The sequence below is a fragment of the Anabrus simplex genome, chromosome 13 (assembly GCF_040414725.1).
Source record: "Anabrus simplex isolate iqAnaSimp1 chromosome 13, ASM4041472v1, whole genome shotgun sequence".
Lineage (NCBI taxonomy): Eukaryota > Metazoa > Arthropoda > Insecta > Orthoptera > Tettigoniidae > Anabrus > Anabrus simplex.
Genome location: NC_090277.1, coordinates 100,993,797 through 101,011,303, shown reverse-complemented (window position 1 = coordinate 101,011,303; position 17,507 = coordinate 100,993,797).

Here is a 17,507-nt window from a genome sequence, read left to right as displayed (position 1 = left end):
AACAAGGATGTTCCAATTAATCTGAAGACCAAGGTTTATGATACGTGCGTGCTGCCAGTTACTACTTACGGTCTGGAAACGACTGACGAAGGAAAGTGCTTGCAAGTTTCAGCAAACACAACGAGCCATGGAGCGTCAGATGCTAGGGTTCATCCTTAGGGATAAGATCCGTTCAGAGGACATCAAGAGAAGAACGAATTTAACAGATATCCTAGAGAGAGTAGCAAGACTAAAATGGCAATGGGCAGGACACGTAGCTCGACAAGACTACAAGAGGTGGACCTCTAGGATTGTTCACTGGAGACCATGGGAACACAAGAGAGGCATTAGAAGACCCCAGAAGAGATGGCTCGATGACATAAAGCTGTTGGCTGGAACACGCTTGTTCCAAGTGGCTCAGGACCGAAGACAATAGAAGCATATGGAAGAGGCCTATATCCAGCATTGGATTGAAAAAGGCTAGAAAAGAAGAAGAAGATGGCAGAACAATGCATTCTATGTACGAGAGTGGACAAAACTATTATTCATTCCTTGCACCTTCCTTAAATGACAAAAAGAGACGGTGACAAGAGCATTGGTTGGATAGGTCCGAATATTGGTCTGGACAAGACCATTGTCCTGAGGGCAAGCAGAATGGTTTGGGAACATAAGCTTCCTGATCCTCTGATCCTTAGAGTTCTGCTAAATATGGCAAAAGTAAAGTTTTGGCGCTGCCGTATCCACCAGACTTGATAACTTCGAACTGCACGGTTTTCTGACTTTCAATTACAATTCTGACTTTCACCGAATATGGCAGCTCCAAAGCCAGATATGATGCAAACTCTCTATTGTCTCTATCAGAGACAATAGCAAAATGGTTTTGATTGTAGCTGGCCAATGGCAACACAGAAAATGATCACTTTTTCCATTATTTATTTATCCAGTTTCAAATCTTCTAAATAAGTAAGAATGTTTTCAGGAGGTGATTGGTGGATCCCTAGCAGGCATAAAGAAAGGTTCTCTCCTCTGTGGTACTCCAGGTATACAGGATAGTCCAAAAAAGTGTACTCACTGTTGGATAGACTATATATTCTGACACATTTAACTTGCAGTTACACCTTTTGGCACTGAAAGATTTTTATGTCATGTAGTATGTTTGAAAGGGCCGCCAACAACTTCTATTTAATGCTGATGGCACCAAAGTGCGGACCGAACTACAGCGGTCAGTGTCTCTGGTGTAATGACAGTACATGAGTCTACAATTTTATCACATAACTCGTTGATTTCACGTGGTGTCTGTTGATACACTTCATTCTTGATGGTTCCCCCAGAGGTGTCCATTGGTGTCAAATCAGGTGACCAAAGTGGGTACTAAGCAGCAGCACCTCTGCGACCAACCCACTGTCTTGGTAGAGTGTCTTCCAAGTACAACCTGGCATCTTGATGGTAGTGAGGCAGGGCTCCACCTTGTTGGAAGTAAAACATTTCATTGCATAGGGTTTGGATGGCAGCAAAATCCTTGTCTGAAGTATATCAAGGTACGCGTGACCAGTTATGATACTCTCAAAGAAAAAAGGACCAATCAAATCATGTGATGACAAGTCGCACCAAACATCAAATCCCAATAGATTCACTGTTTTGTCCACATGTACACGAGGATTTACAGGGGCCCAGTAGACAAAATTGTGGCAGTTTACTGTACTGTTAAGTTTGAATTGCGCCTCATCAGATCACACAGAAGTTCCCAGCAAAAGCCTCATCCTAGCGAACCTATGCGCTCAAACCATCACAGTATTCAATTCTTCGATCCGGGTCATCTTCGTTCATCATGTGTATTGGTCGTACACTTTCCACTTTACATCCTTAAGAATGCATCTCACACTTTAACGGCTCACTCCAGTTGCGCGCGCGCCCTGGAATGTTGATTTTTGCGACATTTGTGTATAAAGTCGCAGCACTGAACACTGGGCTTTTAGCTGTTCGTGGTTGGCCAGATCTTGCCTTGTGCACGTAATGCACCGTTCTGCCAGCTTCAAACTTATCACGAATAAGGGTAATTGTATGACATGTTGATGAAGGTGTTCCAAACTCCTCCTGCCACCACCTTTGTACCACCTGAGTGTTCTCGTACTTCCAGTACCACTTCAAAACAGCCTTGCATTCAGCAAGTGTCAACCTTACTGTGGCGATTGTCACTACTCGACTGTCGTCTGCTGTTCTGGCCACTGCCGCCATTCGCACATGTGCAGAGAATTGCTAGTGTCACTTACCCATGACAAATGTAACCGTTACATTATACCTATGCATGAGATTAGTAAATGTATGTGCTTTTGATTCAAATTTTTGAATTACAAGTGAGTATATTATTACGAACTATCCTGTAGTTTCGTTTCATGTTATTTTTCTAAACCTTTTTTCTTTCCTAAAGATGCAAATGGTCAACAGAAGCGCCACTGCACCATGTAGATGAAGGTAGACTTACTAGGATGCCAGTTACAATTTGTAATAGCAATTTTTTATATCAGTCATGTATTCAATGTTGCAGCTTCTATGGGTTGTATTTTTAAATAAATGAAATAATATTTATCAGACAGAGTTTGTTATCAGATATTAATTTTCATGTGGGAAATGCTGGATTTTAACCCCTGTCTTAGGACTTCTGAAGATGGTTTTCTGTGGTTCCCCATTTCTACACCAGGCAAATACGAAGCGCGTACTATATTGTTTTACACTTTATTTTTTCTACCCAAATAAAGTACATTATATCTCAGTTGTTACGTCCACCTTTTCAACATGCCACCTTTGAACTGTATGCACCTTTGCATCGACGTGTCTGTCTCTCCAGACCTTCCTGAAACTATTTTTTCGGAGTGCTGTGTACCCATGCCTTGACAGCTGTATTCAGTTCTGCAAAATCCATAAATCTGTGACCACGCAGATGTTTCTTCACGTTCCTGAACAGGTGATAATCACTTGGTGCCAAGTCGAGAGATTATGGTGGGTGTGGCAGCACAGTGAATCCCATTTTATCAATGGCAGCAGTGGTCTCTTGTCTAGTGTGGGGCCGGGCATTGTCATGTTGCAGAAGCACACCTTGAAGCCATTTTTCTGGCCGCTTAGTTTGAATGGCATGACGTACGTGCTTATGGGTAGCCACATATGCTGCACTGTTATTCGTGGCCCCAAATTCCAACCAGTCAAGGAGGATGATGCCCTTTGTGTTCCAGGACACTGTCGCCATTCGCTTGCCAACTGATGGCACTGTTCGACATTTCTTTGGCGGTGGACTGCTCCTATGCTTCCATTGCATCGATTGTTGTTACGTTTGTGTCTCATGGTAATGGAGCCGTGTCTCGTCACCAGTCACATGCCTAGCCATGAAGTCGGCTGGATCTTGATCATGACATTGCGAAAGTTCTCTGCACACGTCCACAAGCCTCTGCTTTTCGTATGCAGACAAGAGTCTAGGCACCCACGTGGATGACACCTTCCCCAACTGTAAGAGGCCATGCACAATCCGCTGCAGGTTGTTTAGGCTAATTCCCGTGGCTGCTCCATTTCCATAAATGTGATGTATTTGTTTCCTTGGATGGCATGTTTGACCTGGGCAATGTTGGCTGTGTTGATATTGTCACATTTCTTCCAGAACTGGTTCCCTTCTCCACCGATGAGCGCCCTGTTTTCCAACCTTCCACCCAGTTGTAAACTGTTTTCCCTGACGGCGCATGTTCTCCACAGACTGCCACCAAGTGTCGATGAATTTCTGCAGTGGTCATGCCTTCTTTCCATAGGAAACAAGTCGTATAGCGCTGTCCCTGACGGTTGTTCTCCATGTTGTCTGTTCCTACGCTGACAGTGTTGTTATGAAACGGCTATGATGAGTGCATTCGTTGGCCTCTGTGCGTGTGCTGCTACCAAACGGTGGAACAAAACACTAGTTACACGTCACCACGTCACCACCTTCAAAAGTGAAATGTGAACCATACCCGGACGTACAAAAAATAAAGTGTAAAACAATATAGTACGCCCCTCATTGGTAAGAAAAGGGGAGAAAAAATGGTTCTGAAAATACATACAAGAAGATGCAAGAAAGGTGTTGATGAAATCACTTTATTTAAGTTGTCAAATTTTGTACCAAAAAGTTCAATAGTTTTCATGCAAATCAAATGCTTTATATGTTTACCTTGTGGACTGGAATTTCTGACTGGATTAATCCCATGGCAAGACCCCACTGAACTCAAGCAATGACTGTTGCTCTTCAGACCCTGAAGCACAGACGTGTATCAGAGTAATCTGCTTAGGTTTCGACTTTCGAATTTCAATGCCCTATACATGTGCTGGTTTATTCAGTTTCTTTGTTGCTTGTCATCGATTGCAATATTTACTTTGCAGACGGCACGTCAAAGAATGATGCCATCAGTTTTGATAAATTGCTTCTTGAAGTCGTTTGAAAGTGTATACAACTTCTCCTTCTTAACCTTCGGTATGACATTGTGTTGCAAAAAATACTTTCTGGTCCGTACTGGTAAAACACTAACGCGGCCAACAGGAGAGTACACAGTCTGTCAGCTTTGAATGCCAGTACTACCTGAACTTAGTATAAACAGTTGCAGTTGTTTAAATTTTAATTTGATTTCACAGCTGCAGGTTGGCCACTGTTACTGGGATATGAATTACTGATGATTTGCATAAATTACATTTTAATGTTTATTTGTTCCAATTAAATACAATTTTAAAAATCTGTTCACCGGGTGAGTTGACTGTGCGGTTAGGGGCGTGTGGCTGTGAGCTTGCATCCGGGAGATAGTGGGTTCGAATCCCACTGTTGGCAGCACTGAAGATGGTTTTCCGTGGTTTTCCATTTTCACACCAAGCAAATGATGAGGCTGTACCTTAATTAAGGCCACAGCCACTTCCTTCCAACTCCTAGGACTTTCCTATCCCATCGTCGCCATGAGACCTATCTGTGTCGGTGCAATGTAAAGCCACTAGGAAAAAAAGTTCAAGAAGAGAAAAAAATTCTGTCTAATCTTTTAAAAACACAGATAAAAATGTGGGGAAAAGGTGCTGAGGCATGAAACACAAGGGAAAAGTTGGCAAAATGCAGCAATCTCACAGAAAGGTGCAACAAATCTTGTTTATTTCGTTTCGTTTCATGTCCCCAGACACATATATTGACCTAACTCTTTGAAAATAGGTATAATTTTGGAAAGGTGCTGTACCTTAAAATCCTTTTACTAGCTGTGGTTATTCTTTAATTAAGGCAACGTTTTGTTCTTTCCCTGTTCCAGCCATGTCCTATTCCACCTATAAACCAATAAAACCAATAACAAAAAAGAAGTCAATATACACTAGTGTCCAAAAGTTAAGCATAAGTTACGAGTAAGCAGGGCGCCAGTAAATAGGCCGCAAATCGCACGACATATGCACCTACCAACCTTACGGGTTTGCTCTGTATAGGAAAGGAGTGTTCCCTGCTTTGACTAGCGGCGTAACCGCAAGGTAAACACACCCAGTGCCTGTGCTCTATATTCCCTCGGTCATGTTTGCCCTTTTATAGTGTGCGGAGTGTAGCCTTGTGGTGAACGTGACAACATAATGGCACGACGACGCCATTTGGACCCCGTTTTGCAGGGTAGAATACTCGGTCACCTGGAAGCAGGCCAGACACTGACCGAAGTCGCCGTATCCTTGAATGTGTCACAAAGTGTCATTTCCAGGCTTTGAAGACGATTTTGAGACACAGGAGATGTTAGTCGTAGGCCAGTACCAGGTCAACCAAGGGTAACCATCCCACAGCAGGACCGATATCTGGCCTTAACCGCCCAACGAAATCAGAGTGCACCTGCAAGACAATCGTCGACAGAGCTTGCAGCCGTCTAAGGGGTTGCCGCTTCCCGGCAAACTGTGTAGCGGAGACTCAGAACAGCAGGGCTGTTTGCCCGTCATCCAGCGATGCGTCTCACTCACTCCGGCACAGAAATGGGCCCGTTTACTGTAATTTACGGCAGTAATTAATGTATGAACATTGACGCCAGACACTTTATACCCTTTCTCCCCCAACTGTTTCCATGTAAATATATGTATAAACTTTATGTGTACGAACATTGACGCCAGACACTTTATATCCTTTCTTCCCTATCTGTTTCCATGTAAATATATGTATAAACTTTATAATTTCCTATGATTTCCTAATAGAGTAGCGTCAATTATTCTTCGGACCACCACTGCTGGACTCTGCTAAATATCCTGTGATTTTACGCATTGGTGCCAACTACTGTGTCTATAAACATATATTGTTTAACTGTATCGTCACTGAACATGTTTTTCTTTTTTCTTGACTTTCCCATTGTAACATGTTAAGTTTGTATCTTAGTGTTTACAATTTAATTACCAATCAGGTACCTGATTTATGCCTTGAGGAGGTACTATGACTGATGATGCCCTCAATGAAGGGCAAAACATGTCTCAATAGGAAATAATAATAAATTCCTAAGTGTTTAAAAATTTATAATGTATTGAATAGATGACACAATAAACCCTTTAGCATCCTACATCATGTTGAAATGCCGTACAGACCTGCACATCTTCATGGGTGGTCTGAGGAACATTGTTAACGCTTGGAGATACAGGGATGAGGTACTGAGACCACATGTTCGACTCTTCAGAGGTGTAGTTGGTCCAGACTTCCTCTTAATGGATGATAATGCCCGACTGCACTGCGCTGCTTTGCTGGATGAATTTTTGGCTGGAGAAGACATTCAATGCATGGACTGGCCAGTAAGGTCTGCGGATCTGAATCTTATAGAAGATGCCTGCGATGCATTGGGGAGGCGAATTGCATCACATCAGCCTCCACCAAGGACCATCCAAGACCTTTTCATTGCCCTTTTGGAGGAATGGGATCGACTGCCACAAGAGCTCTTGGACCATCTGATAGAGAGCATGCCACATCGCTGCAAAGCATGTGCAGCCGTTATGGGTAACCGTACACCCTATTAACAGCATATTCTGTTGTGGAAGACATTGCCATGTTTTGTTACTTGTTGTCAAAGGTGTACCTTAGCTATCAGAACCTTTCTGACACTGGTTTTTTGGACTTCCCTATCAGGCAGTATGGCCTTGTTTAGTGATTATGCTTAACTTTTGGACACTAGTGTATATATGATATAGGCCTAACCGAGTGGAGTGGCTGCATGTGTTTACCTCCAACATCTATGGAGCCAAGCTCAGCATTCGGGAAATATGGGGGTTCAAACGCACCATCACCTGTCTTGAGAATGATTTTCTGTGGTTTCCCATTTCCACTTCCACGCAAATGCTTGAATGGTTCCTATGAGGGATGATCAGATATAAATGGGAATTATTTTTTAAAATTTACTGCATCAACCAAAAAATCCCACACAAATAGAGAACATTTTTCAACATAGTATCCTGCCTTCAATACACATTTTCTCCACCAGACTGGTAAGTTTTTCATGTCGTCCTGATAGAAAGAAGGACGTGTGTGAAGCCAGTTGCACATGAACCCTTCTACACTTGCATCATCGTCGAACCTCTGTCCTCCTAGGTCTTTTTTGAGTGGTTCAGACAAGGGGTAGTCACAGGGCATAAGTCTGGACTGTACAGAGGGTGTTCTAGAGTGTACAGTGAATTTCCTCCAGTTTTTCCTGCATTAAAGCAGCAGTATGTGGCCTTGCATTTTCATGGAGAAGAATGATGTTTTAAATTGGTTGCCAGCATCGCTTGTTGCGATATGCAGCTTTTGCTTCATCCAAAAGGTGACAGGAATAAGCTGCATTAATTGTGCTTTGTTCATGACAAAAATCCACCAGCAAAACATCCGCAGTCCCAGAAAACAGTTGCAAGCACTTTTCCAGCCGATGGGCGTGTTTTGGCCTTGATCGGACCTGCTTCGTCTCTTCACCCCCACTCCGTGCTTGCTTGCTTTGACTCTGGGGAGTAATGATGCACCCAAGTTTCTTCACAAGTCACAATACAACGCAAGAAATCCTCTCCTTCCTCCTCGCAGAGACGTAGGAGTCTCTGACAAACTTCCTGGCATAAAGCTTTTTGTTCCTAGTTGAGGAGACAAGGAACCCACCTGGCAGATAATATTGTGAAATCATGTTCATCTTGGCTGAAGGTTTGAACACTTCCATAACTTATTCCTAAGGCTGAAACAATCTGCAAAATTTTTATTTGCCGATTTTCACCAATAATGTCATGAATGGCAACAGTGTTGTCTGCAGTGGTGCTTGTTGGCAGTTTCCTTTCACAAGGTTCATTTTTCAAAGCTTCTCTTCCTACCACAAATTTTTTAGCCCTTTCATACACTCGAGTCTATGAAAGTGCTTCTTCCCCAAAGTGTGCGTGGAGTTTTATTTATTTATTTATTCATGAAACACAAGATACAGCTACACTGAGCAAATTTCACGTGTACTGTCAACAGACTATTTAACAAAAGTAAACTTTCATAATAAAATATAACAAACATAACAAAATATAACAAGATCAGGTACACAGCCTACTAATAACAACTCAACTGTTCAAATCGAAAACCATGGGAATATCCATGTTCATAGCAAGTGCTTCATGAATAAATAAATAAATAAATAAATAAATAAATAAATAAATAAATAAATAAAACTCCACACACACTTTGGGGAAGAAGCACTTTCATAATCGTCGTACGATGATGGTATAATCCCTTCACATCAACTTATCTTTAAGAGACTATTTACACCCCTCTCGAATATGCTTTTATTTGATGCTATATCAAGCTCTTGTCTCCTATTAATATTGTTAAAGAGTGTTGGGGGGCGGATTAGGAAAGATCATTGAAGTATTGAGTGCTGAGTGTGGGGAATGTGGAGAAGTTCTTTGGTTCTGGTGGAGCGGGAAAGAACACGGAGAGAGAAGAGTGAGACAAGATGTTCTGAGTGGTAATGCCAATTTAAAATCCCGTGGAGGAAACTCGGGTCAGCTACCTGTCGCCTAATGTACAGCGGTGACATATTAATTGCCATTAATACCTGCTGCATATACAGATTTCTGAGCTTGGGGTTTCTGTTCCTTACAATTGCAGCAAAGGAGGACACTGCTCTGCCTAACTGGTTAGTATTGGAGGGAGAGGCTGTTGTCCAAATCGGAGAGCAGTAGTTTAAGAAAGGTTGAATGATCATGAGGAAAAAGTGACGAAGAGCAATGGGGTCAGAAATTTCTGTGAAGCGATAGAGAATGCCTAGTATTTTCATAGCCTTGGTTGTATATGTTTCTATGTGGGCCTTAAGTTGTAATTTTGTATCGAATATTACACCTCCACGAACCTACTATGCTGGCGTAGCAGGGAGAGAGCTGATACTCCCAGGTGGCGGATAGGGGGGGTCCTAACCGGCTTGCCGCCAGACTTGAGGGAAATAAAATACCTCTTGCGGACCAAACACACTACCCTCTGCGGGTGGGGGACGCACATGTAGAATACACCCGCGGTATCCCCTGCCTGTCGTAAGAGGCGACTACAAGGGGCAACCAAGGGATGATTGAATTAGAACCATGAAACTAATCTTGATTCATACCATCATGCAGGGAACACCATGGGTTGCATGTACTTGCGAGTAGTATCACTAAATTGGTACGAAATATGTTTGTGATTTTTTGCAGTAAAAAGCCTGGCCTGGTGGATTCCAGTATCCGTGCGTTGTACCCATGTTAGCAACACCGCGGGTCTGGGCGTAGCCTGTGAGTTGTACCGCTATATGAGCGGCACCGTGGGTCAGCATTGCCTGTGATTGGTACCCACTATGTGAGGAACACCACGGGAATACCAGCGCCCGTGACTACTACACCTAGGTGAGCAGCCTTACCGGTTTGCATTGGCTATGAGTGGCGCAATTTTGTGAGCAACACCATAGGTCTGCGTTCCCTGTACGAATTGCAATACTTGTGAGTAGTACCATCTTGTGTGGACCACCGTGAGTCTTCGCTACTTTTGATCAGTACCCCAAAAAGACAAATACCATGGTTCTACTTTACTTGTGACATGTACCATTCTGTGGGGCCTTAGACGTGAATTTAGCACACCTTCAGACATCAAGCATCATTGTGCTTAATAAATGGTCCCTTGGTCAGTAATACTCTAATTAACTACCTTCTTTTTGAGTCTGATCCACTGCTTTTGTTTGTTTGTTTTTGCTTTTTTTGTAGGGTTCATGTCCATCCATTCATTCTTCAAGACATTTATTTTATTTTGGTCAGTGGATGAATCTGAATTTTTTGTTATTTCATTTCGTACCATTAGGGGCCGATGACCTCGATGTTAGGCCCCTTTAAACAACAAGCATCATCATCATCACTGAATATTACACCTAGGTCACGCTATTGCGTAACTACGGTGATGGGCTTGTCGAGTAGGTAATACGATGTCGGTAGAGGAGATTTACGTAGTATTATGGTCATGTGGCTGCATTTTTGTGGATTGGGGATAAGTTTCCAAGTATGGCACCAGTTTGAGAGGGTATTAAGTGAGGACTGTAGCAGAGCTGCATCTGCTGGATTCCTGATCTCCCTAAATATCTTGCAGTCGTCAGCAAAGTGTAGGGTTATTTGCTGTTTCGTTGAGCTCGGACGGCAGATCGTTCATAAACAAAGAAAACAGCAAGGGGCCAAGAGTACTGCCTTGTGGGACACTGGAGGTGACCGGTAACCATGAGAAAGGCTTAGTGCCCTCTTTGATTGGCAGGAGATGATATATGGTCAGTCTCATGATGCAACAACGTATGGTAATATTTGTTACATAATCTGCACGATGTTTTTGATGTACATGTCTTCCAAGTGTAGGATGAGCTCAGGATATTGCTGCATAGATTTTTATCCTTTACTACCTTGAACCTTTCATCACAGTTTAAATTAAGAAAATCTGGGCACCTATAAAGCTGATGTTCATCTGAACAGATGTAACATCGTCTTGACGTAGTAATGTATGACTGTTGAGCTGCGATTTCTGACCTTGAACTTGTCTGATGGTTTTGCGATAGACTGGGAGAGGGGTTGGAGGCACAAAGTTGCAATGCCTGACAACGTCTCTCCAAGAACTTAACAAGTTCTTTAAATTCTATAGCTTCAAGATGAGAATGTTTATTTTTGAATACTAGTCTCAATTTTTTATCCACTCACGATAGTAAGAGCTCGTTTAGAAGAAGATTTAGAATGCTTATCTTAGTATCTAGTGCATTTAGCGTATCAATGCTACCTCTGAATTTATTTACGAGTTGGCATATCTCTGTTTTCGTTGAACATATTTTACCCTGTGATTCTAGGATCTGTTTAATATATTCAGCAGCTATTAATTTGGGTGAGTGATACCTGCTCATGAGAAGGTCATAAGCTACAGTAAAATTGGAGTCTGAAATGCCAATATTCCTAATAGGATCCTTGGCTTCTCCTTTAAGCGAGGATAACATATAATGGAACTTTTCAACATTTGACAGATTATTATTAGCTATCAGGTTCTGAAAGTTGTCCCTGAAGTGAAGCCAAGTTGTTAATGTGCCGTTAAATGTAGGGAGCTTGATTTCCGGCAATTTTATTTGCTTTTCTACATCATTGGATGAAAGAGAATGTATTTCGTCAGCTGAATGTGAACTCTGGGAAATGATAGCCTTTCTAAGCTTAGCTTCTAGAAGATCACTATTATTTTCAAATTCCTGGTGGTAATCGATATGTGAATCGATATTTTCAGCATCATTCAGCTGGAGTTCAATTTGAATGTGTTTGAAATCTTCCTTAACAGAAAGTAGCCTATTCAGTTTTACTTCGATTAAAGTTGTGCCTGGTATAGATGTAGAATCCCATAAGGAATCTGAAATGAGTTAGTTGGAAAATTTATAACGTCCAATAATGGACCATTTATATTGGTATTATAAATTTAACTCATTCGGAACAAATATTTCAGATTCCGTATGGGAATCAACATTTATACCATCTGATGGCCAAGCAGGCATCAATTTTTGGTAGTGAGACAAAGTCTCTCATAGTGCATTGGCACTGCCCGTGGCTACAATTAGCCTACGCAGTAGCCTCCACGGTATGCACTAGCCATGCGTCTTGGTAGGTGTGCTAGGTACCAACTGATGAGCCCAACCTAACACACAGGGGCAAAACGCTGACAACCAGGAATGAGTTAGCTGGAAAATGTATAATGTCCAATAACGGACCATTTACATTGTTATTATATAGTTGTGTCTGCCGTATCATATTCAGAGCTCACAAATCTTTGTGTGCATGTTAAACCGGCCTTAAGAACGGATCTTTTCTTCATTAGAGCTCTCTTTGTATCGGGATCCATGTTGCATTTGTAGAGATTAATATTTACGAATTACTGGTGTCGTCTTTATGGTTCAATTCCATCTAATTTACGCCTTATAAATTATGCGGCACAAATGTAACCACATTAGAATTTCTATGCCATGGATATAAATTCTCATATGTCACACTAGATGACACTACTTGTCATTAAAACGATGTGCGATCTGTTGTTTTGTACAGGTTACTTATTCTCTTTGTTACAGGTTAGTTTGTAAATGCTACAGTAATGTCATCATCAAAATATCCAAGGCAATTTATTGAAAACACACAAAAATTAACATGTTTCACTAAACTGATGCAGTAAGTAACAGTATTTCAGAAGATTATATCCTTTGATACCTTATAAATACCAAAACTTGCCAGGTTCATGGAGTTTGCCGTTGAAATCCATATCCATGCTGGAGGACCAATATTGGGAATGTATCTTCAAACACCATATTTATTGATATTCAACTGTTTGATATATGTACCAACACACATATTTATAAGAAAAAGTAAAAGTGTTTCAAACAGGCACTGAAATACAATCTTCTGAGATTTTGTACAATTTAATGTCCAGTTCCTTAACCAAGGACTACCAATATATCACGAAAAAAATCACATTAAAAACAGGTTCAATGATGTCATAGGGCTGTGAGGTGCACATTAAGTATTTTTTACACAGTGAACTTGAAAATTTGCAATCTCTTTGTAAGGTTGGTATTCAAGATGTATGTAAGTTATTAGAATGAAGGATCTGTACCTGCCTACAGGAAGGCGTGAAATGACCAACAGAGTTGGCAAATCTGATGCAGGAAAGTCAGTGTATGATGTACTAGGATACCAGGAGGTTAATGGAATGAATCCAAATTATACCATTAGAAAACAACACTTTGTACAGTAGAATTCCTTGGTACAATAGTCTAGCTCAAAACTACATTGGTGGTACATGAGACATCTGGATTTCAGATAATGTCTCCCTGATGCCAAAAAAAAAAAAAAAAAAATCTACGTTGTGCTAGAAAGACTGAAATTAAAATGCTAAATAAAGAGCAATATTTGTGTTTGTAATAGTAATATATTACTTGTAGTTTCTTATTAGAGCCTGGAACTCTGTGCACTATCAAATCTCAAAATGTGCATGCATTCATGTACTATCATATGGAAAAACATGGGCAATAAACTGGAAAATATGCTCTATTAAAATTCAGTTCCTTTTGAAACACTGTACAACAACTACCGTAATTTCTCCATATTGTCTTGTTGATTTAAGCTCATCCATTTAACTGTCAACATATTCTTAAACACAGAAAATGACATTGCTATGTCACAGGAAGTGACAGGTGCATACTTAAATGAAGACATTTGGGACAAAGTGAGGTCAAATTGTACGTCTTTTACATTTTCACCACAATGCGTCTTATATAAGTTTGACGAATTCAAAGTCAGAATTTGAACGGGTCACTTTGTTCGACCTATCTCTAGCTGCCGCAGCTACTTCTCCATGCGATGATTGCAGACACTTTTGAATGTCCTCAATAACTGGTAACGAATGCCTGCTGCGATAGCAAAGATGTGTGACGAGTGAGAGTTCCGGGTACGAAATTCCAGGATAACAATGGAAGAGGGTCCAGTACAAAACCAAGGTTTGTATGCTGCTATCTCAGTAACGCAGCACCACAGAAGTGTGATAAAAGTTTTGTTTTGCTCGTCTAACATAGACTAATAAATGAGCCATCAATGAGTAATGCACAATAATTAAGGTTCAATTTATAGCAATGTGTAACTGGGATGCCTTATTCCTAAGAATTACAGAGATCGATGTGGGGACTTCCGGCTTTCATCAATGTTTACTCAAGCAACAGATAAGAAAGTGCTAAGTTAATTGGATTATAGGACTTCTACCATATGTACTAACTTTGGTTTATAACACAGGATGCCAGGAATACATTATCTTCGTCTCTCAGTAATAGACATCTTGGGTAATGTGGGAAAATAGTATCAAGTTCTGCCCACCAACATTCATACAAGGCACGATCGTGCTAGTTAACATTATATATGCACCCCAAGTCAGAAGAAAAGTCATATTATTCAATATTAAATGTCCAAACATTCGCTATTAATTTAAAATTAAAAACTTCATAACTGATCCGTATTGAACAAATAGTACCAATGTTAAAAAAGGAAAAATGTTCCACCTATTTCAATACAATAACACTGTTGCACGAATCAATGTAGCAATATATTTAATTTAATTTATTAAGGGACCGGTTTTGACATCTGTCCATGTCATCATCAGCCTACACAAAAAAATCTTTCAAGATCAGCAAGAGTAGCAAGAGTGCACAAGAACCTCTACAGGAACTTCTATTTGTAATTCAAGAAAAGTGTCACAAGTGCTACCATTGTGTTAACTTCTTGCCATTTTTTTGTGTAGGCTGATGATGACATAGACAGATGTCGAAACCGGTCCCTTAATAAATTAAATATATTACTACATTGATTCGTGCAACAGTGTTATTGTATTGAAATAGGTGGAACAATTTTCCTTTTTTAACATTCGCTATTAAGTCAAAAAATCTTCAAAATATGCATTATGCATGAATTTTCTCCTAAAATTGCCAAAAAATGCAAACATGCTGGGAAAAAGAATGGTTATTTGGAATCATTAAGCCATAAAACAAATATTTGCTAAGTTTGAGAAGTGTAACCATCTTATTTAAAAACATGCATTTGCATGGAAATCCGGACTTTATTTATTATACATTTTAATTTCCAGTTCGTAAACAAAACTACCAATTAACCTGATGAGTGCTACGCCCGCCTATAGACGGGCTGACGCGGCCGGTCCACCAGTGCTATGCCCGTCAATAGATGGTGCGCGAGAATTAATTTTTTTTTTTTTTTTTTTTGAGTTTCCAGGTTCACTTTCGAGTACGAATTTGACCTCTGACATGTTCTGCCATCTGTTGGGCATTATGTAGAACTAACTGATCAGAGATTATAGTTTCGGGAAGTAACTTGCAGAGCTTTTTGTAGACGTCTATGGAGTTAATCTGTGAAGTAAACCAACTTGGCGAAACAACAATTTAGTTGCTCTTGCAGTGATGTTATTTCGGATCACAGAATCTTTCAGTTATTAACCTCAGTGGAAAGTGATGATGGAGATGATCATTTTAAGGAATTGTTAAGTGATTTTGAAAGTGAGAGAGATAAAGAGAGTGCCAAAAATATTGTATGCGAGAGAGAAACAGAGTCTCTTCCTAAACGAGAGAAGAAAAACACGGCGAGTACAAAAGCTATTTTATCACTAATTTGGTGGCTGACGGATTACTATTCTTCACCAGAGTTTCAGGTAACTGTGACAGGCTCTGAGGGCCAAGTAATGTTTGATGACAACCCGAAAATCAGTTACTTTTAGAAATTTTTGCGCCAGTTGAGTTGGTGCAGATAGTTGAACAAATCGGCATCACAAACAACCAGTAGAAAACATTTTACTATCGCCACATTCCAGGTTTGGAAAGTATTTTAAAATATCAACTTATATACTTCTAAGAAGTTACATGTATTAGTTGCCTACAGATTTTAGGAAATATTATTTTGGGCTCTTTCATTTGTATAGCATAATGCATGCATGGGCACATAAGTGTAATTTTGTTTTCTCTCAAAAGAATATTGAACATGTGAATAGGATTTTCCATCTGCATTTAGATTTATAAACAACCAACATCTGTAAACATTTTAAGCTAATCACCGCACTGATAAGTTAAAAATTGATGCTTCTACAAATATTTCTACATACGAATGAAAAACTCAGCAATGAGGTACCAAACAGTCAACTGGTAACTCAGCACTTAAAAGGTTAAAAATAAGCATCCTTAATAGTATGTGTGCTTGCCAGCTATCATTTCTTGATGGATGCAGTACTTTTTCATCCATCACTTGGCACAGGCCAGAATAAAGTGTAGCTTCCACCGAGGTCCCAGTCTCATCCATGGCTGTGACTATATGAAAGCTGCTGTGGTATGGGTGGTGCTGAGTAATGACATTCAGAGCACGATTAGTGTGTTTGAGTGTTATGAAAGGTGTTGCTCATAGGGTTAGCCATGCTGCAGTAGCACTTTCTGGCCAAGTGGGGAAAGCAATGGCAAACTACCTCACTCCTCATCTTGCCTAGTGCGCCTCTTGTTGGTGCTCCCATTGGTTTTTACGGTTTCCTTATAACTGCATAACTATTGGTGGTGCTATTTGAGGATTCAACCAGCCTCTGGGCTGATGACCTAACAGACAGACAGAATAGTATGTGTGCAGAAAAAAGGGTATAAACACAATTTTATTGTATCTGAAAAACATGAATGAATAATATAATTATTATGATTTATCTGTCTGCTTGGCCAATGCTATAGTATGTTACAATTAAAATATTGAAACACTTGTTAAAAATTGTTCATATAGGACATTTCTGTCCTAGCACTTCTGCAGCAACCGGCCCGCTCGGTGTTGGCTTGGCTTGCAGCATATAGCAATTTCAGGCCAAAGGGGAGTAAGTGCATCATAAGTATTTCCCACCCTACTTGTTTCCTTTTTCTCTCTTTCCTTTTTCCAATTAGTATTTCCTTCTCTTTTTGTAGCCATTCTGCAAATCTACTTAAAATAACACATCATTCACTGTCTCCATTCTATCTTTATGCAATGTTTATATATTAACACCAAGCTCTTCCACAAAGGTTTTTAACAGACTGTCACTTTCAAAATGTGGCTATTATTCTTATAATGTTCCCCAAATGACATTCAAGAAGTTTTATACAATACATGTTAAAATGTGTTTAGTTCATTGAACAGACTTTTTAACATTATCAATGAATGGAACATTAATTTTTATCATATATTGAATTCAAGTGCATAATATGTAACATTTTAAATGTATAAATCATGTGTAGCTGAAAATGCTCCAGTGGACAGAAACATGTTCTACATGAACAGAAGCAATTTGGATCTCTGCTGAAAACAATACAGTTCTTCAGATGAGAGTACTTCACAGTGTACTGCAACAAAGAAGTATATATAGTGTTACTAAACAACAGCGTGGGAACTCTGAGTCAAATGAGAAGTACATGGCTGTTTCATTTTGAAATCTCACCAGTGTACATAGAGCCCTCACCAATAAAGAATGTATTATTTTT